This window comes from Ylistrum balloti, unplaced genomic scaffold (genome assembly GCF_031769215.1).
Source record: "Ylistrum balloti isolate Yb309-2 unplaced genomic scaffold, AGI_CSIRO_Ybal_v1 Utg370000, whole genome shotgun sequence".
Lineage (NCBI taxonomy): Eukaryota > Metazoa > Mollusca > Bivalvia > Pectinida > Pectinidae > Ylistrum > Ylistrum balloti.
In genome coordinates, this window is record NW_026782078.1 from 1,612,491 (window position 1) to 1,634,791 (window position 22,301).

At 39.3% G+C, this 22,301-nt stretch overlaps 2 non-coding genes across 2 annotated transcripts; both read left to right on the top strand.

Annotated features, from left to right (window-relative positions):
- Window positions 1–5,076: 5,076 nt before the first annotated feature.
- Window positions 5,077–5,148, top strand: Trnac-gca (transfer RNA cysteine (anticodon GCA)). Its single transcript has one exon. It is a non-coding gene; the product is annotated as a tRNA-Cys (tRNA).
- A 4,269-nt stretch (window positions 5,149–9,417) lies between these two features.
- Window positions 9,418–9,489, top strand: Trnac-gca (transfer RNA cysteine (anticodon GCA)). Its single transcript has one exon. It is a non-coding gene; the product is annotated as a tRNA-Cys (tRNA).
- The last annotated feature ends 12,812 nt before the right edge of the window (window positions 9,490–22,301 follow it).

Consider the following 22,301-nt stretch of genomic DNA (forward strand, 5'->3'; position numbering starts at 1 on the left):
CTGAAGTTCATCAACTTAATCAATCTGCCCGAAGTTCATCAATCTGCCTGAAGTTCATCAATCTGCCTGAAGTTCATCAATCTAAACAATCTGCCCCAAGTTGAACAATCTGCATGAAGTTCATCAATCTGCCTGAAGTTCATCAATCTGCCTGAAGTTCATCAATCTGCCTGAAGTTCATCAATCTGCCTGAAGTTAATCAATCTGCCTGAAGTTCATCAATCTGCCTGAAGTTCATCAATCTGCCTGAAGTTCATCAATCTGCCTGAAGTTCATCAATCTGCCTGAAGTTCATCAATCTGCCTGAAGTTCATCAATCTGCCTGAAGTTCATCAATCTGCCTGAAGTTCATCAATCTGCCTGAAGTTCATCAATCTGCCTGAAGTTCATCAATCTGCCTGAAGTTCATCAGTCTGCCTGAAGTTCGTCAATCTGCCTGAAGTTCATCAATCTGCCTGAAGTTCATCAATCTGCCTGAAGTTCATCAATCTGCCTGAAGTTCATCAATCTGCCTGAAGTTCATCAATCTGCCTGAAGTTCATCAGTCTGCCTGAAGTTCATCAATCTGCCTGAAGTTCATCAGTCTGCCTGAAGTTCATCAATCTGCCTGAAGTTCATCAATCTGCCTGAAGTTCATCGAACTTAATCAATCTGCCTGAAGTTCATCAATCTGCCTGAAGTTCATCAGTCTGCCTGAAGTTCATCAACTTAATCAATCTGCCTGAAGTTCATCAGTCTGCCTGAAGTTCATCAATCTGCCTGAAGTTCATCAACTTAATCAATCTGCCTGAAGTTCATCAGTCTGCCTGAAGTTCATCAATCTGCCTGAAGTTCATCAATCTGCCTGAAGTTCATCAACTTCATCAATCTGCCTGAAGTTCATCAATCTGCCTGAAGTTCATCAATCTGCCTGAAGTTCATCAATCTGCCTGAAGTTCATCAATCTGCCTGAAGTTCATCATCAATCTGCCTGAAGTTCATCAATCTGCCTGAAGTTCATCAATCTGCCTGAAGTTCATCAATCTGCCTGAAGTTCATCAATCTGCCTGAAGTTCATCAATCTGCCTGAAGTTCATCAATCTGCCTGAAGTTCATCAATCTGCCTGAAGTTCATCTTAATCAATCTGCCTGAAGTTCATCAATCTGCCTGAAGTTCATCAATCTGCCTGAAGTTCATCAATCTGCCTGAAGTTCATCAATCTGCCTGAAGTTCATCAGTCTGCCTGAAGTTCATCAATCTGCCTGAAGTTCATCAATCTGCCTGAAGTTCATCAATCTGCCTGAAGTTCATCAACTTAATCAATCTGCCTGAAGTTCATCAACTTAATCAATCTGCCTGAAGTTCATCAATCTGCCTGAAGTTCATCAATCTGCCTGAAGTTCATCAATCTGCCTGAAGTTCATCAATCTGCCTGAAGTTCATCAATCTGCCTGAAGTTCATCAATCTGCTTGAAGTTCATCAATCTGCCTGAAGTTCATCAATCTGCCTGAAGTTCATCAATCTGCCTGAAGTTCATCAATCTCTGCCTGAAGTTCATCAATCTGCCTGAAGTTCATCAATCTGCCTGAAGTTCATCAATCTGCCTGAAGTTCATCAATCTGCCTGAAGTTCATCAATCTGCCTGAAGTTCATCAGACTGCCTGAAGTTCATCAATCTGCCTGAAGTTCATCAATCTGCCTGAAGTTCATCAATCTGCCTGAAGTTCATCAATCTGCCTGAAGTTCATCAATCTGCCTGAAGTTCTTAATCAATCTGCCTGAAGTTCATCAATCTGCCTGAAGTTCATCAATCTGCCTGAAGTTCATCAATCTGCCTGAAGTTCATCAATCTGCCTGAAGTTCATCAACTTAATCAATCTGCCTGAAGTTCATCAATCTGCCTGAAGTTCATCAATCTGCCTGAAGTTCATCAGTCTGCCTGAAGTTCATCAATCTGCCTGAAGTTCATCAATCTGCCTGAAGTTCATCAATCTGCCTGAAGTTCATCAACTTAATCAATCTGCTTGAAGTTCATCAATCTGCCTGAAGTTCATCAATCTGCCTGAAGTTCATCAATCTGCCTGAAGTTCATCTGCCTGAAGTTCATCAATCTGCCTGAAGTTCATCAATCTGCCTGAAGTTCATCAACTTAATCAATCTGCCTGAAGTTCATCAATCTGCCTGAAGTTCATCAATCTGCTTGAAGTTCATCAATCTGCTTGAAGTTCATCAATCTGCCTGAAGTTCATCAATCTGCCTGAAGCTCATCAATCTGCCTGAAGTTCATCAATCTGCCTGAAGTTCATCAATCTGCCTGAAGTTCATCAATCTGCCTGAAGTTCATCAATCTGCCTGAAGTTCATCAATCTGCCTGAAGTTCATCAATCTGCCTGAAGTTCATCAACTTAATCAATCTGCCTGAAGTTCATCAATCTGCCTGAAGTTCATCAATCTGCCTGAAGTTCATCAATCTGCCTGAAGTTCATCAATCTGCCTGAAGTTCATCAATCTGCCTGAAGTTCATCAATCTGCCTGAAGTTCATCAATCTGCCTGAAGTTCATCAATCTGCCTGAAGTTCATCAACTTAATCAATCTGCCTGAAGTTCATCAATCTGCCTGAAGTTCATCAGTCTGCCTGAAGTTCATCAACTTAATCAATCTGCCTGAAGTTCATCAATCTGCCTGAAGTTCATCAATCTGCCTGAAGTTCATCAATCTGCCTGAAGTTCATCAATCTGCCTGAAGTTCATCAATCTGCCTGAAGTTCATCAATCTGCCCGAAGTTCATCAATCTGCCTGAAGTTCATCAATCTGCCTGAAGTTCATCAATCTGCCTGAAGTTCATCAACTTAATCAATCTGCCTGAAGTTCATCAATCTGCCTGAAGTTCATCAGTCTGCCTGAAGTTCATCAATCTGCCCGAAGTTCATCAATCTGCCTGAAGTTCATCAATCTGCCTGAAGTTCATCAATCTGCCTGAAGTTCATCAATCTGCATCAAGTTCATCAATCTGCCTGAAGTTCATCAATCTGCCTGAAGTTCATCAATCTGCCTGAAGTTCATCAATCTGCCTGAAGTTCATCAATCTGCCTGAAGTTCATCTTAATCAATCTGCCTGAAGTTCATCAATCTGCCTGAAGTTCATCAATCTGCCTGAAGTTCATCAATCTGCCTGAAGTTCATCAATCTGCCTGAAGTTCATCAATCTGCCTGAAGTTCATCAATCTGCCTGAAGTTCATCAACTTAATCAATCTGCCTGAAGTTCATCAATCTGCCTGAAGTTCATCAATCTGCCTGAAGTTCATCAATCTGCCTGAAGTTCATCATCTGCCTGAATCTGCCTGAAGTTCATCAATCTGCCTGAAGTTCATCAATCTGCCTGAAGTTCATCAATCTGCCTGAAGTTCATCAATCTGCCTGAAGTTCATCAACTTAATCAATCTGCCTGAAGTTCATCAATCTGCCTGAAGTTCATCAATCTGCCTGAAGTTCTTAATCAATCTGCCTGAAGTTCATCAATCTGCCTGAAGTTCATCTTAATCAATCTGCCTGAAGTTCATCAATCTGCCTGAAGTTCATCAATCTGCCTGAAGTTCATCAATCTGCCTGAAGTTCATCAACTTGAAGTTCATCAATCTGCCTGAAGTTCATCAATCTGCCTGAAGTTCATCATTCTGCCTGAAGTTCATCAATCTGCCTGAAGTTCATCAACTTAATCAATCTGCCTGAAGTTCATCAATCTGCCTGAAGTTCATCAATCTGCCTGAAGTTCATCAATCTGCCTGAAGTTCATCAATCTGCCTGAAGTTCATCAGTCTGCCTGAAGTTCATCAATCTGCCTGAAGTTCATCAGTCTGCCTGAAGTTCATCAATCTGCCCGAAGTTCATCAATCTGCCTGAAGTTCATCAATCTGCCTGAAGTTCATCAATCTGCCTGAAGTTCATCAGTCTGCCTGAAGTTCATCAATCTGCCTGAAGTTCATCAATCTGCCTGAATCAATCTGCCTGAAGTTCATCAGTCTGCCTGAAGTTCATCAACTTAATCAATCTGCCTGAAGTTCATCAATCTGCCTGAAGTTCATCAGTCTGCCTGAAGTTCATCAAACTGTTCCTCAATATCCTGAAGTTCATCAACTTCATCAATCTGCCTGAAGTTCATCAATCTGCCTGAAGTTCATCAATCTGCCTGAAGTTCATCAACTTAATCAATCTGCCTGAAGTTCATCATCAATCTGCCTGAAGTTCATCAATCTGCCTGAAGTTCATCAATCTGCCTGAAGTTCATCAATCTGCCTGAAGTTCATCAATCTGCCTGAAGTTCATCAATCTGCCTGAAGTTCATCAATCTGCCTGAAGTTCATCAATATGCCTGAAGTTCATCAATCTGCCTGAAGTTCATCAATCTGCCTGAAGTTCATCTCAAGTTCATGTCTGCCTGAAGTTCATCAATCTGCCTGAAGTTCATCAATCTGAAGTTCATCAATCTGCCTGAAGCTCATCAATCTGCCTGAAGTTCATCAATCTGCCTGAAGTTCATCAATCTGCCTGAAGTTCATCAGTCTGCCTGAAGTTCATCAATCTGCCTGAAGTTCATCAATCTGGTGGTTGTTTCAGATATATTCTGGAAGGTTGGGATATAAATATCTTACGTCCACGATTAATAATGTATTTGCCCACACTTTTATTTGGATATAGACTTGTATTTATACTTGTTTCATTCAAAACTTAAATAAAAATATCATTCAAACAATATTTATTGAGTTATTGAATTATACACGAATACATACAATATATCACAAAGTAAAGTACGTATGTACTTATGTTAATCCCTTTCCTCATACTTTCAGACACAGAACAGCTGTTATAGCTTGCCACAGGCACGGGAAAACAGTTTAACACGATAATCAATGATATAGACAGGTAACATGCTGCTCAATTACATCATACAATAAAGTAATGTTTAATATTTTAAAGACCGTAACCTACTACAAGTATAAAATGATATACACTGAGCACAGCTATGTTATTTAATGGTTTTAAATCAGTCCTATATTTGTGTATTTGTTTCTATAGTACTTCTGATAATAGCCCAAGGGGATATAGCTCAGTGGTAGAGCATTCGACTGCAGATCGAGAGGTCCCTGGTTCGAACCCGGGTGTCCCCTCATTTTTAACACCTCATTTTCCTTATAATAGGTTCATGATAAAATCTGAAAGAGAGTTCTTACTATTTTTTATGTTAAGAATAGATGATAAAATCGATACTAAGTAGATAAATTTCACTTCCTCATTAAAAAATATCTCACTTCCTTTGCGGTTTGAAGGATATGTCGAGAACGAAGGAGCATGTCAATTTTTTAATTTAAATAAAGTTTATTTCCAGACAATACACTTAGACCTTATTCCTTTCTATCTGTTGATACATCCAACACAGGTGTCTAAATTTCGGTCCGCAACATGTTACTGTGGTTATTAAGCATCCCGAATTAAGATTCTGGAATAGCAGTGAGAAAAACGTTGAAAATTGAATCAGGAAGACGCCATGTAAATCTTTGTCAATGCGAAACTGTAACATATTCATCGATATTTGTGTTGTCAGTCATAATAATACCTTGTTATTATATATCAAAACAGTCATCTACAATATTCTGTTTACAAAAAATGTGAATCATTAGTGATGAAATAACTTTTAACATTTTGTGTTTTGAAATTCGCCAGACTTTTACTGTTCGGAGACTTAAGCAAAGGTTGAATTGGTTGGGTTTTTTTCTGCATGGCGATTTTTCTTTAACTTCATGTCAGTTTTTATTTATTTATTTTTTTATTTCTTTTGTTTAGCCAGAAGAACAGCATGAACCTGTAGAATATAGTTTCAAATCCATAATAGCACTGCCATGTTGACAAACGACACGTCATAACAATTCGACGTCCAAGACTATTCCTATATTTCCCACACTTTTAATTGGACACAGACTTGTATTGTCCGGATTGACATATTTATAGCTGTTTAATTAAAAAAAAATCAATAACAATTAATTTAAACAATTTTTATTGAATTATTCAATTATAAAAATACATACAATATGCCACAAAGAGTAAAGTACTTATGTTAATCACTTTGGTCGTACTCTCACTCACAGAACCAGCTATTACGCTTAGTATAGACACCGACACATAGAAGTACGAGTCATATGATCATTATAAATCTTATTCAACTGAATGTACAATGTTCAATCTACAATCAGAGCCTCAATAATTACATGTCTGCTGCAGAGAATTGCTGAATTCGGATTAATCCAAAATTGAAAGGATTAAGAGTTGAACAATCCCATATCAATGTCACATGATTATTCAAGGATTTGATATAAAGCTGCGGGACTAAAATATTATTAATATTAAAACTCATTACCATTTCACAAGATAAAGACTTGAGGTATTACTTCATGACAATATACATTTTACTCCAAGACAATTTTTTATCTGGTTTTTTAATAAGATAAATGTTGGTTGTACAGCGGGAACATATCTCAACAACTATATATTGCATTATATATTTATTCTGCACAAACACGGCCGTAACATCCGGAGAGTTGGGAAAAGTTCCGAAATAGCACGATTCGACCATAGTCCAATGTCGAAAAGAAAACTTTCTTTAACATAAAAAATGCTTACCAAATGGTGCAATTATATTGTTGGAAGGGGAAAAAACACCAAAATGTGACAATGCTTTACATTTTAACATCAGAATAAAGTACATCTAGACATATTTATAACTTTTATATAAAAATATAACAGACTTACAAGCATTTCTACTGTTATAGAACAAAACTGAATTAATGGTAGCTACAATGGTTGTTTCTATAATCATTAACGTAAAATAGGTATGAAGTTGTACAAGCCTAGGATATATCAAAACATACAGGTACACATACAGAACATATGGTTAATGAAATCAAACTACCACAACACAAAGAGAAGTTACATATATAACCGAGAAAGTATTAGGAATTTAATAAACAGATATAAAAGAACTCTAGCGAGCTTTACAGGTATGGTGTTAAGGTTTTGGTAAATGATCCATATCTTATAGCAATACATCACACTGCATATATGTGTCACATGATATTAAAACAGGATCAAAATCGGCTTATAAAGTAGCGATGGCGAAAACTAGATTATCAATACTAATTAAATCGGTGATCGATATCACAAATCAATAAATATTACACAATATTTATTAATTGTAACAAAGGAAAGAGATTATTTACATATATATTACAATATGACATTACATGGATTGACCAAATATATATTTACAAAGCTTTTAGAGTGTCTGGAATAATATGTACATGTACAGATCTCTGTCCAACTTGGAAGAACAAAAATCTGTTTTATCTCGATATGTTGACATAACGCTGTTCTTTATATGAATCTAAGGCTGTTCCTTTTTGATAGTCATATAGATATATGGATAAAGCCACATCATCTACATGGTGAAAAGGTTTTTGACGTCATTGTCCAGTCTCCATGGAACACACGTTTCACAGTTGAAAGCGTCCTGATACCATATGCTGACTTGTTAGTGTGCAGGTATTTCTTCCGATGTTTGAATCGATCCCGGTATAACGTACATTGACTGCTCTCCGAGAAGACAATGCGTCTAAGTTACATCAACGTTATAGTTCATATTAGTATAATTTCCAAGTCAAAATTGTAAAATATCCATCTTAAACTTGTTCGGGAAATAACCTCATTTAATCCTACTTAAATCTTCATTTGTTATTTTTTCAGCTTTCAGTATATTATTGTAAATAATGTTCGGATTTACAGAGAATAAGGAATTCCATGTTCGACTCTTTTGAACACTATTGCCAAGATAGTTTTCTGTTGTGAGAGTAATTATTTGATAAAATGACCAGCGTTCATACAATCAGTGTATTACGACCAATGGATTGAGTCACTTTTCGATATGACAATGCTAAGTATACAATGACTATTTCTGATGTCATCTATCCAGATCGTCATTGTTTTGGTCGTCGTTCCCCAAACCATTTTCCATTTCATTCTCCGCTGTCTTTTCTTGTTTTTGACCAATCGAATTTACTTCATCACATACAATCACGTTTCTTTGAACACGTGTCATCACATTATTTTCTTTAACACGTGTCACTGCTTTAGTTACATACGTCCGATCCATAACGTCCCTCCCCCGTCTATATAGGGGTCGGGACACACTCTGACAGAAACACGTGGTACCCGTGTGACCTTTGTACCCGAACACGTCATAACTCACGTCCTTTGTTACGTTGTTAAAATGGGCGTGGTTATTTACGAATCCGAGGAGGTTAACCGTTTGTCCCGACCACGGGCTCCATCTTGTGGTCACTTCTGAAATGTTAGCCATACTTTTCAAAATACTGAATATCAAAGTGACAGTGGTATATATTTTCTTATCTAAAATTATAGAGTTCCCAAAAACTTCAAGAATCAATAAATGATATAAATAATAAATTATTGCAAATTTAGATTTACACTTTGAAATGAGACAAAATATTTAAAGAAGGTAAATTGAATGAATTACTATAACTGTGGATGATTTGCTGAAATATCAAATTTCGTTAATGAAAATTGCAGATATCGAGAAGGAAAGCTGTTTCGTTGTTTCAGTGCGATTCAATTGACAATCTATAATTTATTTCATACTTAATAGACAAGTTCATACCTAAAATATCTATTTCGATCAAATTTTAAGTAAATTTTATACTTTGATAGTACGACAAACATACCTCTGTGTCCATTCTGTTCCGTCCAGTCTGCCCAAAACCTTGACGCTCCACTATTTATATATGATAGATGTATACGTCTGGTGTACGATTTGTGACGTCACAGTCAGGTATATTTATAGACTACGATATGCGTCGTCAGCAAACTACCTGTGTACGATTTCTGATCTTATTAAATCGTTGACATTATACATATCATATGTAGTACATATGAACATGTCGTATGAGATACGTTCGCTGAACGTGCAAAATTATTGGAATTATTCCCTAAGCTCAGATGTTTGTATTTACATGACTAATGAATGGAATCGATGCGTTCATTCTGTAAACAAGTTGTTTATACTATTCTGTGTGTTTTTACAACAATCAGTATCATACTATTCTCGATAAATATCATAATTTGTTATTCCGGATTCAAATTGTTCAAAATAATTCAGAAATCGATAAATTTCATATGAATTTATGCTTATAACAATATACTGTATCTATATAATAAGTAATAGTTTATATTTTAAAGTACACACCCGGTTAGAAATTTCAAATGCTGCACACTGAGCACCACTACAGTATTTTAGTAACCTTGTATCAATACTGTATTTCTTCATTTCTGTCATCAGCACAAAACTATAATACCTTTAATAATGTGTGAAAGGGGATATAGCTCAGTGGTAGAGCATTCGACTGCAGATCGAGAGGTCCCTGGTTCGAACCCGGGTGTCCCCTCATTTTTATCACTTCACTTTATTCATTACAGGTCGATAACAAAATCTGAAGGAGAGTTGTAACATTATTTGATCTTAATTACGAGAATCAGTGTGATTTCACGTTTTTCTCCTCGCAAATAAGAGAATTTTTACTACATCAATCTCTTCAACAATGTGTTCTCAATGACATAATGATGTCTATAGTATATGATATTAATTCCAATTTGACACAATGGATTGTGTTTATCTTTATTGTTGTCCTCAGAAATGAAAAAAATTCCGCCAAGACTGTTTGTTCCTCCAATCACCAACACTCTCTGAAAACTTACTTAAACGGCATTATGATGTCCTAATATTGAAATACAGGAAACATACAGTCGGTGATGTTTAGTCACACGAGATAATTCAAACCTTCCTATAGTTAATAAAAATGTACTTACTTAACATTGTGTGATATTAATATTCATAGAAATGGTTCATCAATATACGAAAGCTGATTGATCAATTGTCTCATATTTAAGGTTTTGACTTTTGGCGGACTTTATTGACTGTTTCATCAGTGAGGGAGGTGTTACGGTTGTCAATTCTTCAAAAAAAAAGCCTGCAATTTTGTGGTAGGATCTACAATCAGATGTGCTCGATGCTCGTTAGTAAACCAGGCGGTTTCGTTGTTTCAAAATATTCTTCTCGTTTCATAACATGATCTTTCTTGGATTCTTGGGTGTCGTCGATGAAGTAGACAACGCATACCCTTCCGGAACATATGGTCTTATTATTCTTGAATTTTATCAAGGGTATCCTTGTTATCTTTCTTTTGTTGTAGTTTGTATTCTTCATATCATTTTTTGAGTTTGAGTAACTGTCGTTATTTCGTCTTCTTTACTGACTTCTTATTGGTCAGGTATTTGGGGTATCATATATTTTGTTGTGAATTGTTATGGTAACACATTTAGTATTGCCCCCTCCCCCATCACCCCTTTCTTTAACAAGAAGCTGATTTAATCAAAACCCTCATTAGAAGTATTTTTATATGTGGTTTAAATGTTATGGGGGTGATTGTCTCAAGCATAAATATTGTCGAATCCAAGAGTTATCTCCCTTTGAACATGGTTGACCTTAAAATCCTATTCCGACAATGTGTAGTTTTACATGGCCTCTCCCATGCACACATCCAGTACATGAAAAGTGTACGTTTCCATCGCATATAAATTTTGGAAAAGTTTGCTTTAAAACAGTTTTTGAATATCACATGAATTGGTAACTGTTACGTCGCTCAATTTTGCAGACTTTTGAATTGTAATGTCAGGTTTAATGTTTAAAAAACTTAACAATAACACTTGTCAGGGAAGTAAGAAGGTGAATTGTACAATGTATTAGACACAGAACAACTTGTCTGCTAATTAAAAAGATTGTACTTAAGATATTTGAATAGCATCCTCCAAATTTAGAGTTAGATACGGTTCAGTCAGCTGTTAAGTCCGTCTACTAAACAGGAGTGACGGTATAGGCCTTTAAAAATGACAGGAATAACAGAGAAAGTAAAAGGACGAAAAGGTACACCAACCCCACTAACATGATAAATATTCGATCGTTAACTTCAGCCCTTAGAATATTTCAGAAACATCTTTCAGATAAGTTTTGTAATTAATGAGACCAATGATAATATATTTTTATTATTTTAACCTCTACTGCAGCGCCCAGTGTGTGAAATCACTGGAACCCTGTCTATTCGACCGTACAATGACGGTTTGTGAAAGGACGATGGAGGTAATATATTTTAATCAGTGGTGTGGAATGGTGTTTATACATATATTATTCGATCTAGATAGACGGACAGTGACATTTCTCCAAAGATCTAGTTAAACAGGAAACATTGAGGACAATGAACTTAAATACTAGCAATGTAAACAGCAGGCGATATATTGGAAAACTGAATTTATCAAATCAATTGTGGTACAGGCATTTAAACACACTTATTTAGCTTCACAAACTTCAAAGTTCAAAGAATAATAACAATTAAAACATCATAAAATCAATTATTTTATGTATTAATCTATCATTTCAATATCATTATCGATCTATTTAAACAAAACGAGATTGATAAGCGCACTGCTTTCTCTAATGCAAAAATTTCCACAGATTTTATCTAAACAACATTTCATTGTCTAATTTTCATTATTTTTAATCTAATTTCATTTCTTCACGTTTTTATAGTAAATTATGTTGTACATTGATATATTGTTTCAGAGAGTGTTTATTTGATTTAGATATTGAAATCCCTCGTTGATCTAAAATCTGCTCGTAATATTACAATTTTTATGGTAATTACCGACTGTGGACAGATAAAGATTCAACACAAAGTTATAAGATACAGGCTCGTGAAGATTTTTGATGATTTATCGCAATTATAATGGTATTTGGGGAAGACATCAAAACGACTTAAAATTTTAATTCAAACTTAAAGACGATGAGAAAGAATTATACGGAGGCTCAAGGGGAAATAACCCAGGTGTTCCAGAAGGGAAAAGGATTTTCTGCCTCATCGACGACACCCAAACATTAAACACTGGTCAATCTAAGTAAGTAATGTCATATTTCCATATGAGTACAACAAAAACCATCAGGTAGACTAACGAGGATCAAACATGCCAAGCTTCACATCGCTCAAGAAAAATAGATATATTCCAATGGGATCTTGGTGACCGTATAACCACGTGTTTGTCAATTGCCGACATCTTGCAGGAAATCATGATATTGCGAACAACCTTTGAGTGAGTATTGAATCAACTGCAACATGCAAACACCACAGGTTGGGGATATAGGAATGTTGCCACCAAGAAATGAAAAATTCACGATGTGGTCATTGAAATCATCATACTTATCACAGTTTGGTGAAAAGCTATCCTCATTGGTTTCGTTGTAGGAATAAATCGAGGTAAGTGTTTGATGTAGCAGAATTTGCCTTGTCCTTGATTTTCAATTCTGGTGGGTATATTCTAAAGACGTAGAACAATTCCATGACTTTGGACGGTATCAGACGTGATTTATGTCTAACGGTTTTGTTGATATTTACCTGGTTCTCACTTAGAGAACTTGACATTATTGGAATTTTCCTAGATTTTACTAACACGTCGATATGTAGTTTTTAGCTCAGTCTCTTAATGGTTATGGTCATCAATAGATTGAAGTTAAAGATAAGTTATTTTGTTGTAAAATAACAGGATTGTCGGAAGCATGGCTATCATTACACATCCGCAAGGGGGCAACGGGGCTGTGAAGTGTATGATATGTGTAAATTGTTTGTTGGCAAATTAAATCCTTCTAAGTTCTTGGTAGCATTTCATTTTACAATTGATTATGAATTATTGATGTTGTATTATTCCTTGTTTAACTTAATATTTATTAAAACCCCCATGACAATTTTATCGAAAATCAATAATGTTAGATAATATGTAAATTTTGTTCCGTTCAACAAATTATCAAACAATTCATTTCACCTTTCTCCATGTTCATATTGCACTTCCTGGTTCTCTAACGGATGTAATGGGAGAGTATTGAAAAACCGCATTGTGAGAGTCTTGAATACATGTAATTTTAGAACAGTCATACATACTGAGAGTTCGTCCATTACTGTGATGTTTTGGAAGGAAAGCGATAAACAATAATAAAAACCGTGATATGTGCTATGAAAGTTTTTTCGATAAATGTAATGTGAAGTTCGTTGATAAACTTAGAGTGAAAAGTTTGATAAATTTATTGTGAGCGTTTTTGATATATGTAATGTGATATTTGTTGAAAAACGTTCTAAGAGAGTTTTAGATAAATGCAAAGTTTTTGTATTCAATAGTTTGCATTATATATACAGTATTCAGTAAAATGACCGGGTGAGGTGTCCTGCTGGAAGTCTTTGGTAGTATACTTCAATGTTGTAGAGTAACGACTGCTTCGTCTGTTGTCAGTATAATGTGTGACCGCGTGAGATGTCCTGCTGGAAGTCTTTGGTAGTATACATCAATGTTGTAGACTGTTTCGTCTGTTGTCAGTATAATGTGTGACCGGGTCAGGTGTCCTACTGGAAGTCTTTGGTAGTATACTTCAATGTTGTGGACTGTTTCGTCTGTTGTCAGTATAATGTGTGACCGGGTCAGGTGTCCAACTGGAAGTCTTTGGTAGTATACTTCAATGTTGTGGACTGTTTCGTCTGTTGTCAGTATAATGAGTGACCGGGTCAGGCTGGTCTACTGGAAGTCTTTGGTAGTATACTTCAATGTTGTAGACTGTTTCGTCTGTTGTCAGTATAATGTGTGACCGGGTCAGGTGTCCTACTAGAAGTCTTTGGTAGTATACTTCAATGTTGTAGACTGTTTCGTCTGTTGTCAGTATAATGAGTGACTGGGTGAGATGGCCTGCTGGAAGTCTTTGGTAGTATACTTTCAGTGTGATAGCACTATAATGTCGATAAAATAAACTTTCACGACAATCTACTTAAGTGATCGATCGTTTTAAGACATCAGTGTCATTACGCACTCCAAAGGGAAACTTATTGTTAATGTCGCTGTTTCTATATAAAATATCAATAGTCATTTTCATTGTGCTTGTGTGATCGCATGGTATACGATAATAATCTTTTATTCTCTGTACAACAAAACCATTGTATCAATGAACTAAGTCGATAACCCAATACTCTCTTTTAAAGCAACAGAACCGTTCTGTAAGTGTCCTCTCTCCATTCTTTATCTTTCATACTGCAGAAATTACGGCGCTATAATATGAAAAAAGTAAAGTCACGTATTATCAGTACATATGAGGAAGCTGATACAGGGAATTTCTGTTTAGTCGAGCGGTGGAGTGTTCGGTTGGAGACCGAAGGGTCATTAGTTTGAACCCCTGCGCTGGCGGGTTGCTTCTTATCACTCTCTCCTATTACACGTTTACAAATTGTTTGGTTTTCAACCACCTGTCATTTTATTTTTTTACATACGGTTTTGAAAACTGATAATTATTTTTTTGAGTATTCGAATGTTTTTCTGTTGTTTGAATATATCGTTATTTTCATTGTGTTATACTCCTGTAAAGACAGTTGACAACAAATATATTCTTCATTGACCTGTTTGACATGAAGTTTTTGTTGTCATTTCATGCTTAGTATACTTTGTATTCATGTTTATGCTAAGAAAGCGATATAATTAATTTTAATAATACTTTTCCATTGGTCCTTTGCCACGTGTATTTAGTTGAGAACTCTTCATTCAGGGAGACGTGATAATGTCATTGTGTTAGGTGCGTGATGTGCTTTTTGAATCGAATATGTGTTTGTTTGTTTTTTTGTGTGTGTTTTTTCTGTACCTTTATTAAAAATCGATGTAGATTATTTGTGTCATATACCAGCACGTATTTTACTTTTCTTTGAACTGTTTATAAGCTGGTGCCGTTCATTATTTACGATGACGTCAGAGATTTCATTTTTGAATGCAAGAACTTAAAGATCAACAGAAACCTTTATAAAATAAAGATACTTTTTTTTTTTTTTTTTTTTTATCTAAATCGTGATCGAAATTGATTTTTTGATAAGATATCTCATAAAGTACATTCATTTTTGGTGTATATGGAACCGCGCCAAGTATTTTAATATTATCTTTTATGTCTTGTCTTTATTACCGGAATCCTATGTATTGTATTTGGATTAAGGATACAAGGTGGAAGTGCCTAAGCTGTGCAATAAGAACCGGAAGCTAGCACACAGGTACTTGAATATTGAGACTGTCCAATCGAGAGTCTGTGCTACATACGAGCGTACTGTGTGAGATTCATATGTCAAAAAGGCTAATACTGAATCATGTCATTTCAGCACTGTAACTTGCATCCAGGTGGCATTCACGGACAATATTAATGCAAAACGGAATAGGAAAAATTCAATGATGCTCCTCTTGTTGAATTTGCCTTCATCCAATTGGCATTCCTAACGCTCAGGAATGCCAATTCTAAACATTTCGATGCTTATATCTGTTCTAAAAAAAATTAATCTAAAATTTAAAATGGTTATAAGGGAGGAGACTCCAACTTGTTTGCACAGTTTGCAATATTCCTGTACGCCGTTGTCAGTTCACTGACCCCCTTAAGGTTAACCCTTAGTATCACCATGAAAGGTAAAGTATTTGATATGCACTAGATGTACTCGTAAACGTTTCACATATAAATGTCTTGTGTGATATCACCAGAACACATATTTAATGTACATATATTTTGTGTAATACCATGAAACACGTATATCTGTATTGTTTTATATTGTTAAGTACAGGAATTACCCTGAATTCGTTTTCACGAGGCAGGTTTATTACATGCATGTGTCGAGAAGTGCATGTCTGGGGCAGGTGTTTTAACATGGACGTGTATCAGGCGCCTTGCTTCACGCGCCAGTGCAAATTTAGTTTTTGAAGTCGCTGCTTTAAAACGCCGACAGTACGTCTGCAATAGAAAGACCAGATTAGCTAGTTTTATTGTCGTCTTGTTTTTGGTGAGTTTCGTTAACGTTTCCCTTCATTGTTTCTTGGCTTTCCCCTCCCTATTACCAACTTCTGTTTTAACTTTATTGTCGTACATTGTGGCGGTGAACAGGTGTCGTAGAAACATTTTATAAGATTTCTCATAAAATTAATTACGTTTTAGTGTATGTGGAACAATGCCAAGCATTTGAGTATTATCTTAAAATCACTGCAAGACTGATTCGTAAATGTAAACAGATTTGATTTTCACCCATTGTATGTGATAAGACGGATTTATATCGCCCATCTGGAACACCTACAATATATTTTTGAAACATATTCGTTTTTATTTTTCATGTTTCCCTCTCAAAAGACTTAAAAGAACGAATTACCTTGGTTATAAAGAGTCCATATTTATGTACCACACTGATGTCTGTTGGATAAGGGCTGTTAAGTGTATATACGCATTTGTCATGTGCAGCTAAAACAAACTCAAAACTCGTGACTCAGAAAGTTAGCATGACAGTTATTACTGCACAAAACTTTAAATCCTCTCAAGTTAGACCCTGACACAAGTGTAGATCGAGAAAGTGTGATATAATTTGAAGTCTAGACTATAATAACATCGTCTTTTGAAAGGTCAATTGACTGTGTAATAGCGGACATACAAGTCTGATTTATTTGTGACAAGTTGAAACATTGTGATGTTGTCAATATCACTTATCATCAAGTAAATAAATAATCAAATAAATCAATAGATAGTTATTCCCCCCTCATCCCCCGTTGCTGTCTTTCTTTGTGTTGTTGTTGTCCCCTCATCCCCCGTTGCTGTCTTTCTTTGTGTTGTTGTTGTCCCCTCATCCCCCGTTGCTGTCTTTCTTTGTGTTGTTGTTTCCCCCCTCATCCCCGTTGCTGTCTTTCTTTGTGTTGTTGTTGTCCCCTCATCCCCCGTTGCTGTCTTTCTTTGTGTTGTTGTTGTCCCCTCATCCCCCGTTGCTGTCTTTCTTTGTGTTGTTGTTGTCCCCTCCTTTGTGTTGTTGTTGTCCCCTCATCCCCCGTTGCTGTCTTTCTTTGTGTTGTTGTTGTCCCCTCAGCCCCCGTTGCTGTCTTTCTTTGTGTTGTTGTTGTCCCCTCGGCCCTCGTTGCTGTCTTTCTTTGTGTTGTTTTCCCCCTCATCCCCCGTTGCTGTCTTTCTTTGTGTTGTTATTCCCCCCTCATCCCCCGTTGCTGTCTTTCTTTGTGTTGTTGTTGTCCCCTCATCCCCCGTTGCTGTCTTTCTTTGTGTTGTTGTTGTCCCCTCATCCCCCGTTGCTGTCTTTCTTTGTGTTGTTATTCCCCCCTCATCCCCCGTTGCTGTCTTTCTTTGTGTTGTTATTCCTTCCCCCCTCATCCCCCGTTGCTGTCTTTCTTTGTGTTGTTATTCCCCCCTCATCCCCCGTTGCTGTCTTTCTTTGTGTTGTTATTCCCCCCTCATCCCCCGTTGCTGTCTTTCTTTGTGTTGTTTTTCCCCCCTCATCCCCCGTTGCTGTCTTTCTTTGTGTTGTTATTCCCCCCTCATCCCCCGTTGCTGTCTTTCTTTGTGTTGTTATTCCCCCCTCATCCCCCGTTGCTGTCTTTCTTTGTGTTGTTATTCCCCCCTCATCCCCCGTTGCTGTCTTTCTTTGTGTTGTTATTCCCCCCTCATCCCCCGTTGCTGTCTTTCTTTGTGTTGTTATTCCCCCCTCATCCCCCGTTGCTGTCTTTCTTTGTGTTGTTCATCCCCCGTTTCCCCCCTCATCCCCCGTTGCTGTCTTTCTTTGTGTTGTTATTCCCCCCTCATCCCCCGTTGCTGTCTTTATTTTGTTGTTGTTGTCCCCCCTCTCCCCCGTTGCTGTCTTTCTTTGTGTTGTTGTTGTCCCCTCATCCCCCGTTGCTGTCTTTCTTTGTGTTGTTATTCCCCCCTCATCCCCCGTTGCTGTCTTTCTTTGTGTTGTTGTTCCCCCCTCATCCCCCGTTGCTGTCTTTCTTTGTGTTGTTGTTGTCCCCTCATCCCCCGTTGCTGTCTTTCTTTGTGTTGTTGTTTCCCCCCTCATCCCCCGTTGCTGTCTTTCTTTGTGTTGTTGTTCTTTCTTTGTGCTTGTTGTTCCCCCCTCATCCCCCGTTGCTGTCTTTCTTTGTGTTGTTTTTCCCCCCTCATCCCCCGTTGCTGTCTTTCTTTGTGTTGTTGTTGTCCCCTCGGCCCTCGTTGCTGTCTTTCTTTGTGTTGTTTTTCCCCCCTCATCCCCCGTTGCTGTCTTTCTTTGTGTTGTTATTCCCCCCTCATCCCCCGTTGCTGTCTTTCTTTGTGTTGTTATTCCCCCCTCATCCCCCGTTGCTGTCTTTCTTTGTGTTGTTGTTGTTGTTGCTGTCTTTCTTTGTGTTGTTGTTTCCCCCCTCATCCCCCGTTGCTGTCTTTCTTTGTGTTGTTTGTCCTCCCTCTTCCCCCGTTGCTGTCTTTCTTTGTGTTGTTATTCCCCCCTCATCCCCCGTTGCTGTCTTTCTTTGTGTTGTTATTCCCCCCTCATCCCCCGTTGCTGTCTTTCTTTGTGTTGTTATTCCCCCCTCATCCCCCGTTGCTGTCTTTCTTTGTGTTGTTGTTGTCCCCTCATCCCCCGTTGCTGTCTTTCTTTGTGTTGTTGTTGACCCCTCATCCCGCGTTGCTGTCTTTCTTTGTGTTGTTATTCCCCCCTCATCCCCCGTTGCTGTCTTTCTTTGTGTTGTTATTCCCCCCTCATCCCCCGTTGCTGTCTTTCTTTGTGTTGTTATTCCCCCTCATCCCCCGTTGCTGTCTTTCTTTGTGTTGTTGTTTTCCCATTTTCCCCCGTTGCTGTCTTTCTTTGTGTTGTTGTTGTCCCCTCATCCCCCGTTGCTGTCTTTCTTTGTGTTGTTGTTGTCCCCTCATCCCCCGTTGCTGTCTTTCTTTGTGTTGTTATTCCCCCCTCATCCCCGTTGCTGTCTTTCTTTGTGTTGTTGTTGTCCCCTCATCCCCCGTTGCTGTCTTTCTTTGTGTTGTTGTTGTTGTTGCTGTCTTTCTTTGTGTTGTTGTTGTCCCCCTCATCCCCCGTTGCTGTCTTTCTTTGTGTTGTTGTTGTCCCCTCATCCCCCGTTGCTGTCTTTCTTTGTGTTGTTATTCCCCCCTCATCCCCCGTTGCTGTCTTTCTTTGTGTTGTTTTTCCCCCCTCATCCCCCGTTGCTGTCTTTCTTTCTTTGTGTTGTTATTCCCCCCTCATCCCCCGTTGCTGTCTTTCTTTGTGTTGTTGTTGTCCCCTCATCCCCCGTTGCTGTCTTTCTTTGTGTTGTTGTTGTCCCCTCATCCCCCGTTGCTGTCTTTCTTTGTGTTGTTGTTCCCCCCTCATCCCCCGTTGCTGTCTTTCTTTGTGTTGTTATTCCCCCCTCATCCCCCCCGTTGCTGTCTTTCTTTGTGTTGTTGTTCCCCCTCATCCCCCGTTCCCGTTGCTGTCTTTCTTTGTGTTGTTGTTTCCCCCCTCATCCCCCGTTGCTGTCTTTCTTTGTGTTGTTGTTGTCCCCTCATCCCCCGTTGCTGTCTTTCTTTGTGTTGTTGTTGTCCCCTCAGCCCCCGTTGCTGTCTTTCTTTGTGTTGTTATTCCCCCCTCATCCCCCGTTGCTGTCTTTCTTTGTGTTGTTATTCCCCCCTCATCCCCCGTTGCTGTCTTTCTTTGTGTTGTTGTTGTCCCCTCATCCCCCGTTGCTGTCTTTCTTTGTGGTGTTTTTCCCCCCTCATCCCCCGTTGCTGTCTTTCTTTGTGTTTTTATTCCCCTCTCATCCCCCGTTGCTGTCTTTCTTTGTGTTGTTTTTCCCCCCTCATCCCCCGTTGCTGTCTTTCTTTGTGTTGTTATTCCCCCCTCATCCCCCGTTGCTGTCTTTCTTTGTGTTGTTGTTGTCCCCTCATCCCCCGTTGCTGTCTTTCTTTGTGTTGTTGTTGTCCCCTCAGCCCCCGTTGCTGTCTTTCTTTGTGTTGTTGTTGTCCCCTCATCCCCCGTTGCTGTCTTTCTTTGTGTTGTTATTCCCCCCTCATCCCCCGTTGCTGTCTTTCTTTGTGTTGTTGTTGTCCCCTCGGCCCCCGTTGCTGTCTTTCTTTTTGTTTTTTTTCCCCCTCATCCCCCGTTGCTGTCTTTCTTTGTGTTGTTGTTGTCCCCTCGTCCCCCGTTGCTGTCTTTCTTTGTGTTGTTTTTCCCCCCTCATCCCCCGTTGCTGTCTTTCTTTGTGTTGTTTTTCCCCCCTCATCCCCCGTTGCTGTCTTTCTTTGTGTTGTTGTTGTCCCCTCAGCCCCCGTTGCTGTCTTTCTTTGTGTTGTTGTTGTCCCCTCATCCCCCGTTGCTGTCTTTCTTTGTGTTGTTGTTCCCCCCTCATCCCCCGTTGCTGTCTTCTTTGTGTTGTTGTTTTTCCCCCCTCATCCCCCGTTGCTGTCTTTCTTTGTGTTGTTTTTCCCCCCTCATCCCCCGTTGCTGTCTTTCTTTGTGTTGTTATTCCCCCCTCATCCCCCGTTGCTGTCTTTCTTTGTGTTGTTGTTCCCCCCTCATGCTGTCTTTCTTTGTTGTTGTTATTCCCCCCGTTGCTGTCTTTCTTTGTGTTGTTGTTTCCCCCCTCATCCCCCGTTGCTGTCTTTCTTTGTGTTGTTGTTTCCCCTCATCCCCCGTTGCTGTCTTTCTTTGTGTTGTGTTGCTGTCTTTCTTTGTGTTGTTGTTTGCCCCCTCATCCCCCGTTGCTGTCTTTCTTTGTGTTGTTGTTGCCCCCTCATCCCCCGTTGCTGTCTTTCTTTGTGTTGTTATTCCCCCCTCATCCCCCGTTGCTGTCTTTCTTTGTGTTGTTATTCCCCCCTCATCCCCCGTTGCTGTCTTTCTTTGTGTTGTTATTCCCCCCTCATCCCCCGTTGCTGTCTTTCTTTGTGTTGTTGTTGTCCCCTCATCCCCCGTTGCTGTCTTTCTTTGTGTTGTTGTTCCCCCCTCAGCCCCCGTTGCTGTCTTTCTTTGTGTTGTTTTTCCCCTCGGCCCCGTTGCTGTCTTTCTTTGTGTTGTTATTCCCCCCTCATCCCCGTTGCTGTCTTTCTTTGTGTTGTTGTTGTCCCCTCATCCCCCGTTGCTGTCTTTCTTTGTGTTGTTGTTGTCCCCTCATCCCCCGTTGCTGTCTTTCTTTGTGTTGTTGTTGTCCCCTCATCCCCCGTTGCTGTCTTTCTTTGTGTTGTTTTTCCCCCCTCAGCCCCCGTTGCTGTCTTTCTTTGTGTTGTTATTCCCCCCTCATCCCCGTTGCTGTCTTTCTTTGTGTTGTTGTTGTCCCCTCATCCCCCGTTGCTGTCTTTCTTTGTGTTGTTGTTGTCCCCTCATCCCCCGTTGCTGTCTTTCTTTGTGTTGTTTTTCCCCCCTCATCCCCGTTGCTGTCTTTCTTTGTGTTGTTGTTGTCCCCTCATCCCCCGTTGCTGTCTTTCTTTGTGTGTTGTTGTTCCCCCTCATCCCCCGTTGCTGTCTTTCTTTGTGTTGTTCTTCCCCCCTCATCCCCCGTTGCTGTCTTTCTTTGTGTTGTTGTTGTCCCCTCATCCCCCGTTGCTGTCTTTCTTTGTGTTGTTGTTGTCCCCTCATCCCCCGTTGCTGTCTTTCTTTGTGTTGTTTTCCCCCCTCATCCCCCGTTGCTGTCTTTCTTTGTGTTGTTGTTGTCCCCCCTCATCCCCCGTTGCTGTCTTTCTTTGTGTTGTTGTTGTCCCCTCATCCCCCGTTGCTGTCTTTCTTTGTGTTGTTATTCCCCCCTCATCCCCCGTTGCTGTCTTTCTTTGTTTGTGTTGTTTTCCCCCCCTCATCCCCCGTTGCTGTCTTTCTTTGTGTTGTTGTTGTCCCCCCTCATCCCCCGTTGCTGTCTTTCTTTGTGTTGTTGTTCCCCCCTCTTCCCCCGTTGCTGTCTTTCTTTGTGTTGTTTTTCCCCCTCATCCCCCGTTGCTGTCTTTCTTTGTGTTGTTGTTCCCCCTCATCCCCCGTTGCTGTCTTTCTTTGTGTTGTTGTTCCCCCTCATCCCCCGTTGCTGTCTTCCCCCTCATCCCCCGTTGCTGTCTTTCTTTGTGTTGTTGTTTCCCCCTCATCCCCCGTTGCTGTCTTTCTTTCTTGTGTGTTGTTGTTTTCTTTGTGTTCATCCCCCGTTGCTGTCTTTCTTTGTGTTGTTGTTGTCCCCTCATCCCCCGTTGCGGTCTTTCTTTGTGTTGTTTTTCCCCCCTCATCCCCGTTGCTGTCTTTCTTTGTGTTGTTGTTGTCCCCTCATCCCCCGTTGCTGTCTTTCTTTGTGTTGTTGTTGTCCCCTCATCCCCCGTTGCTGTCTTTCTTTGTGTTGT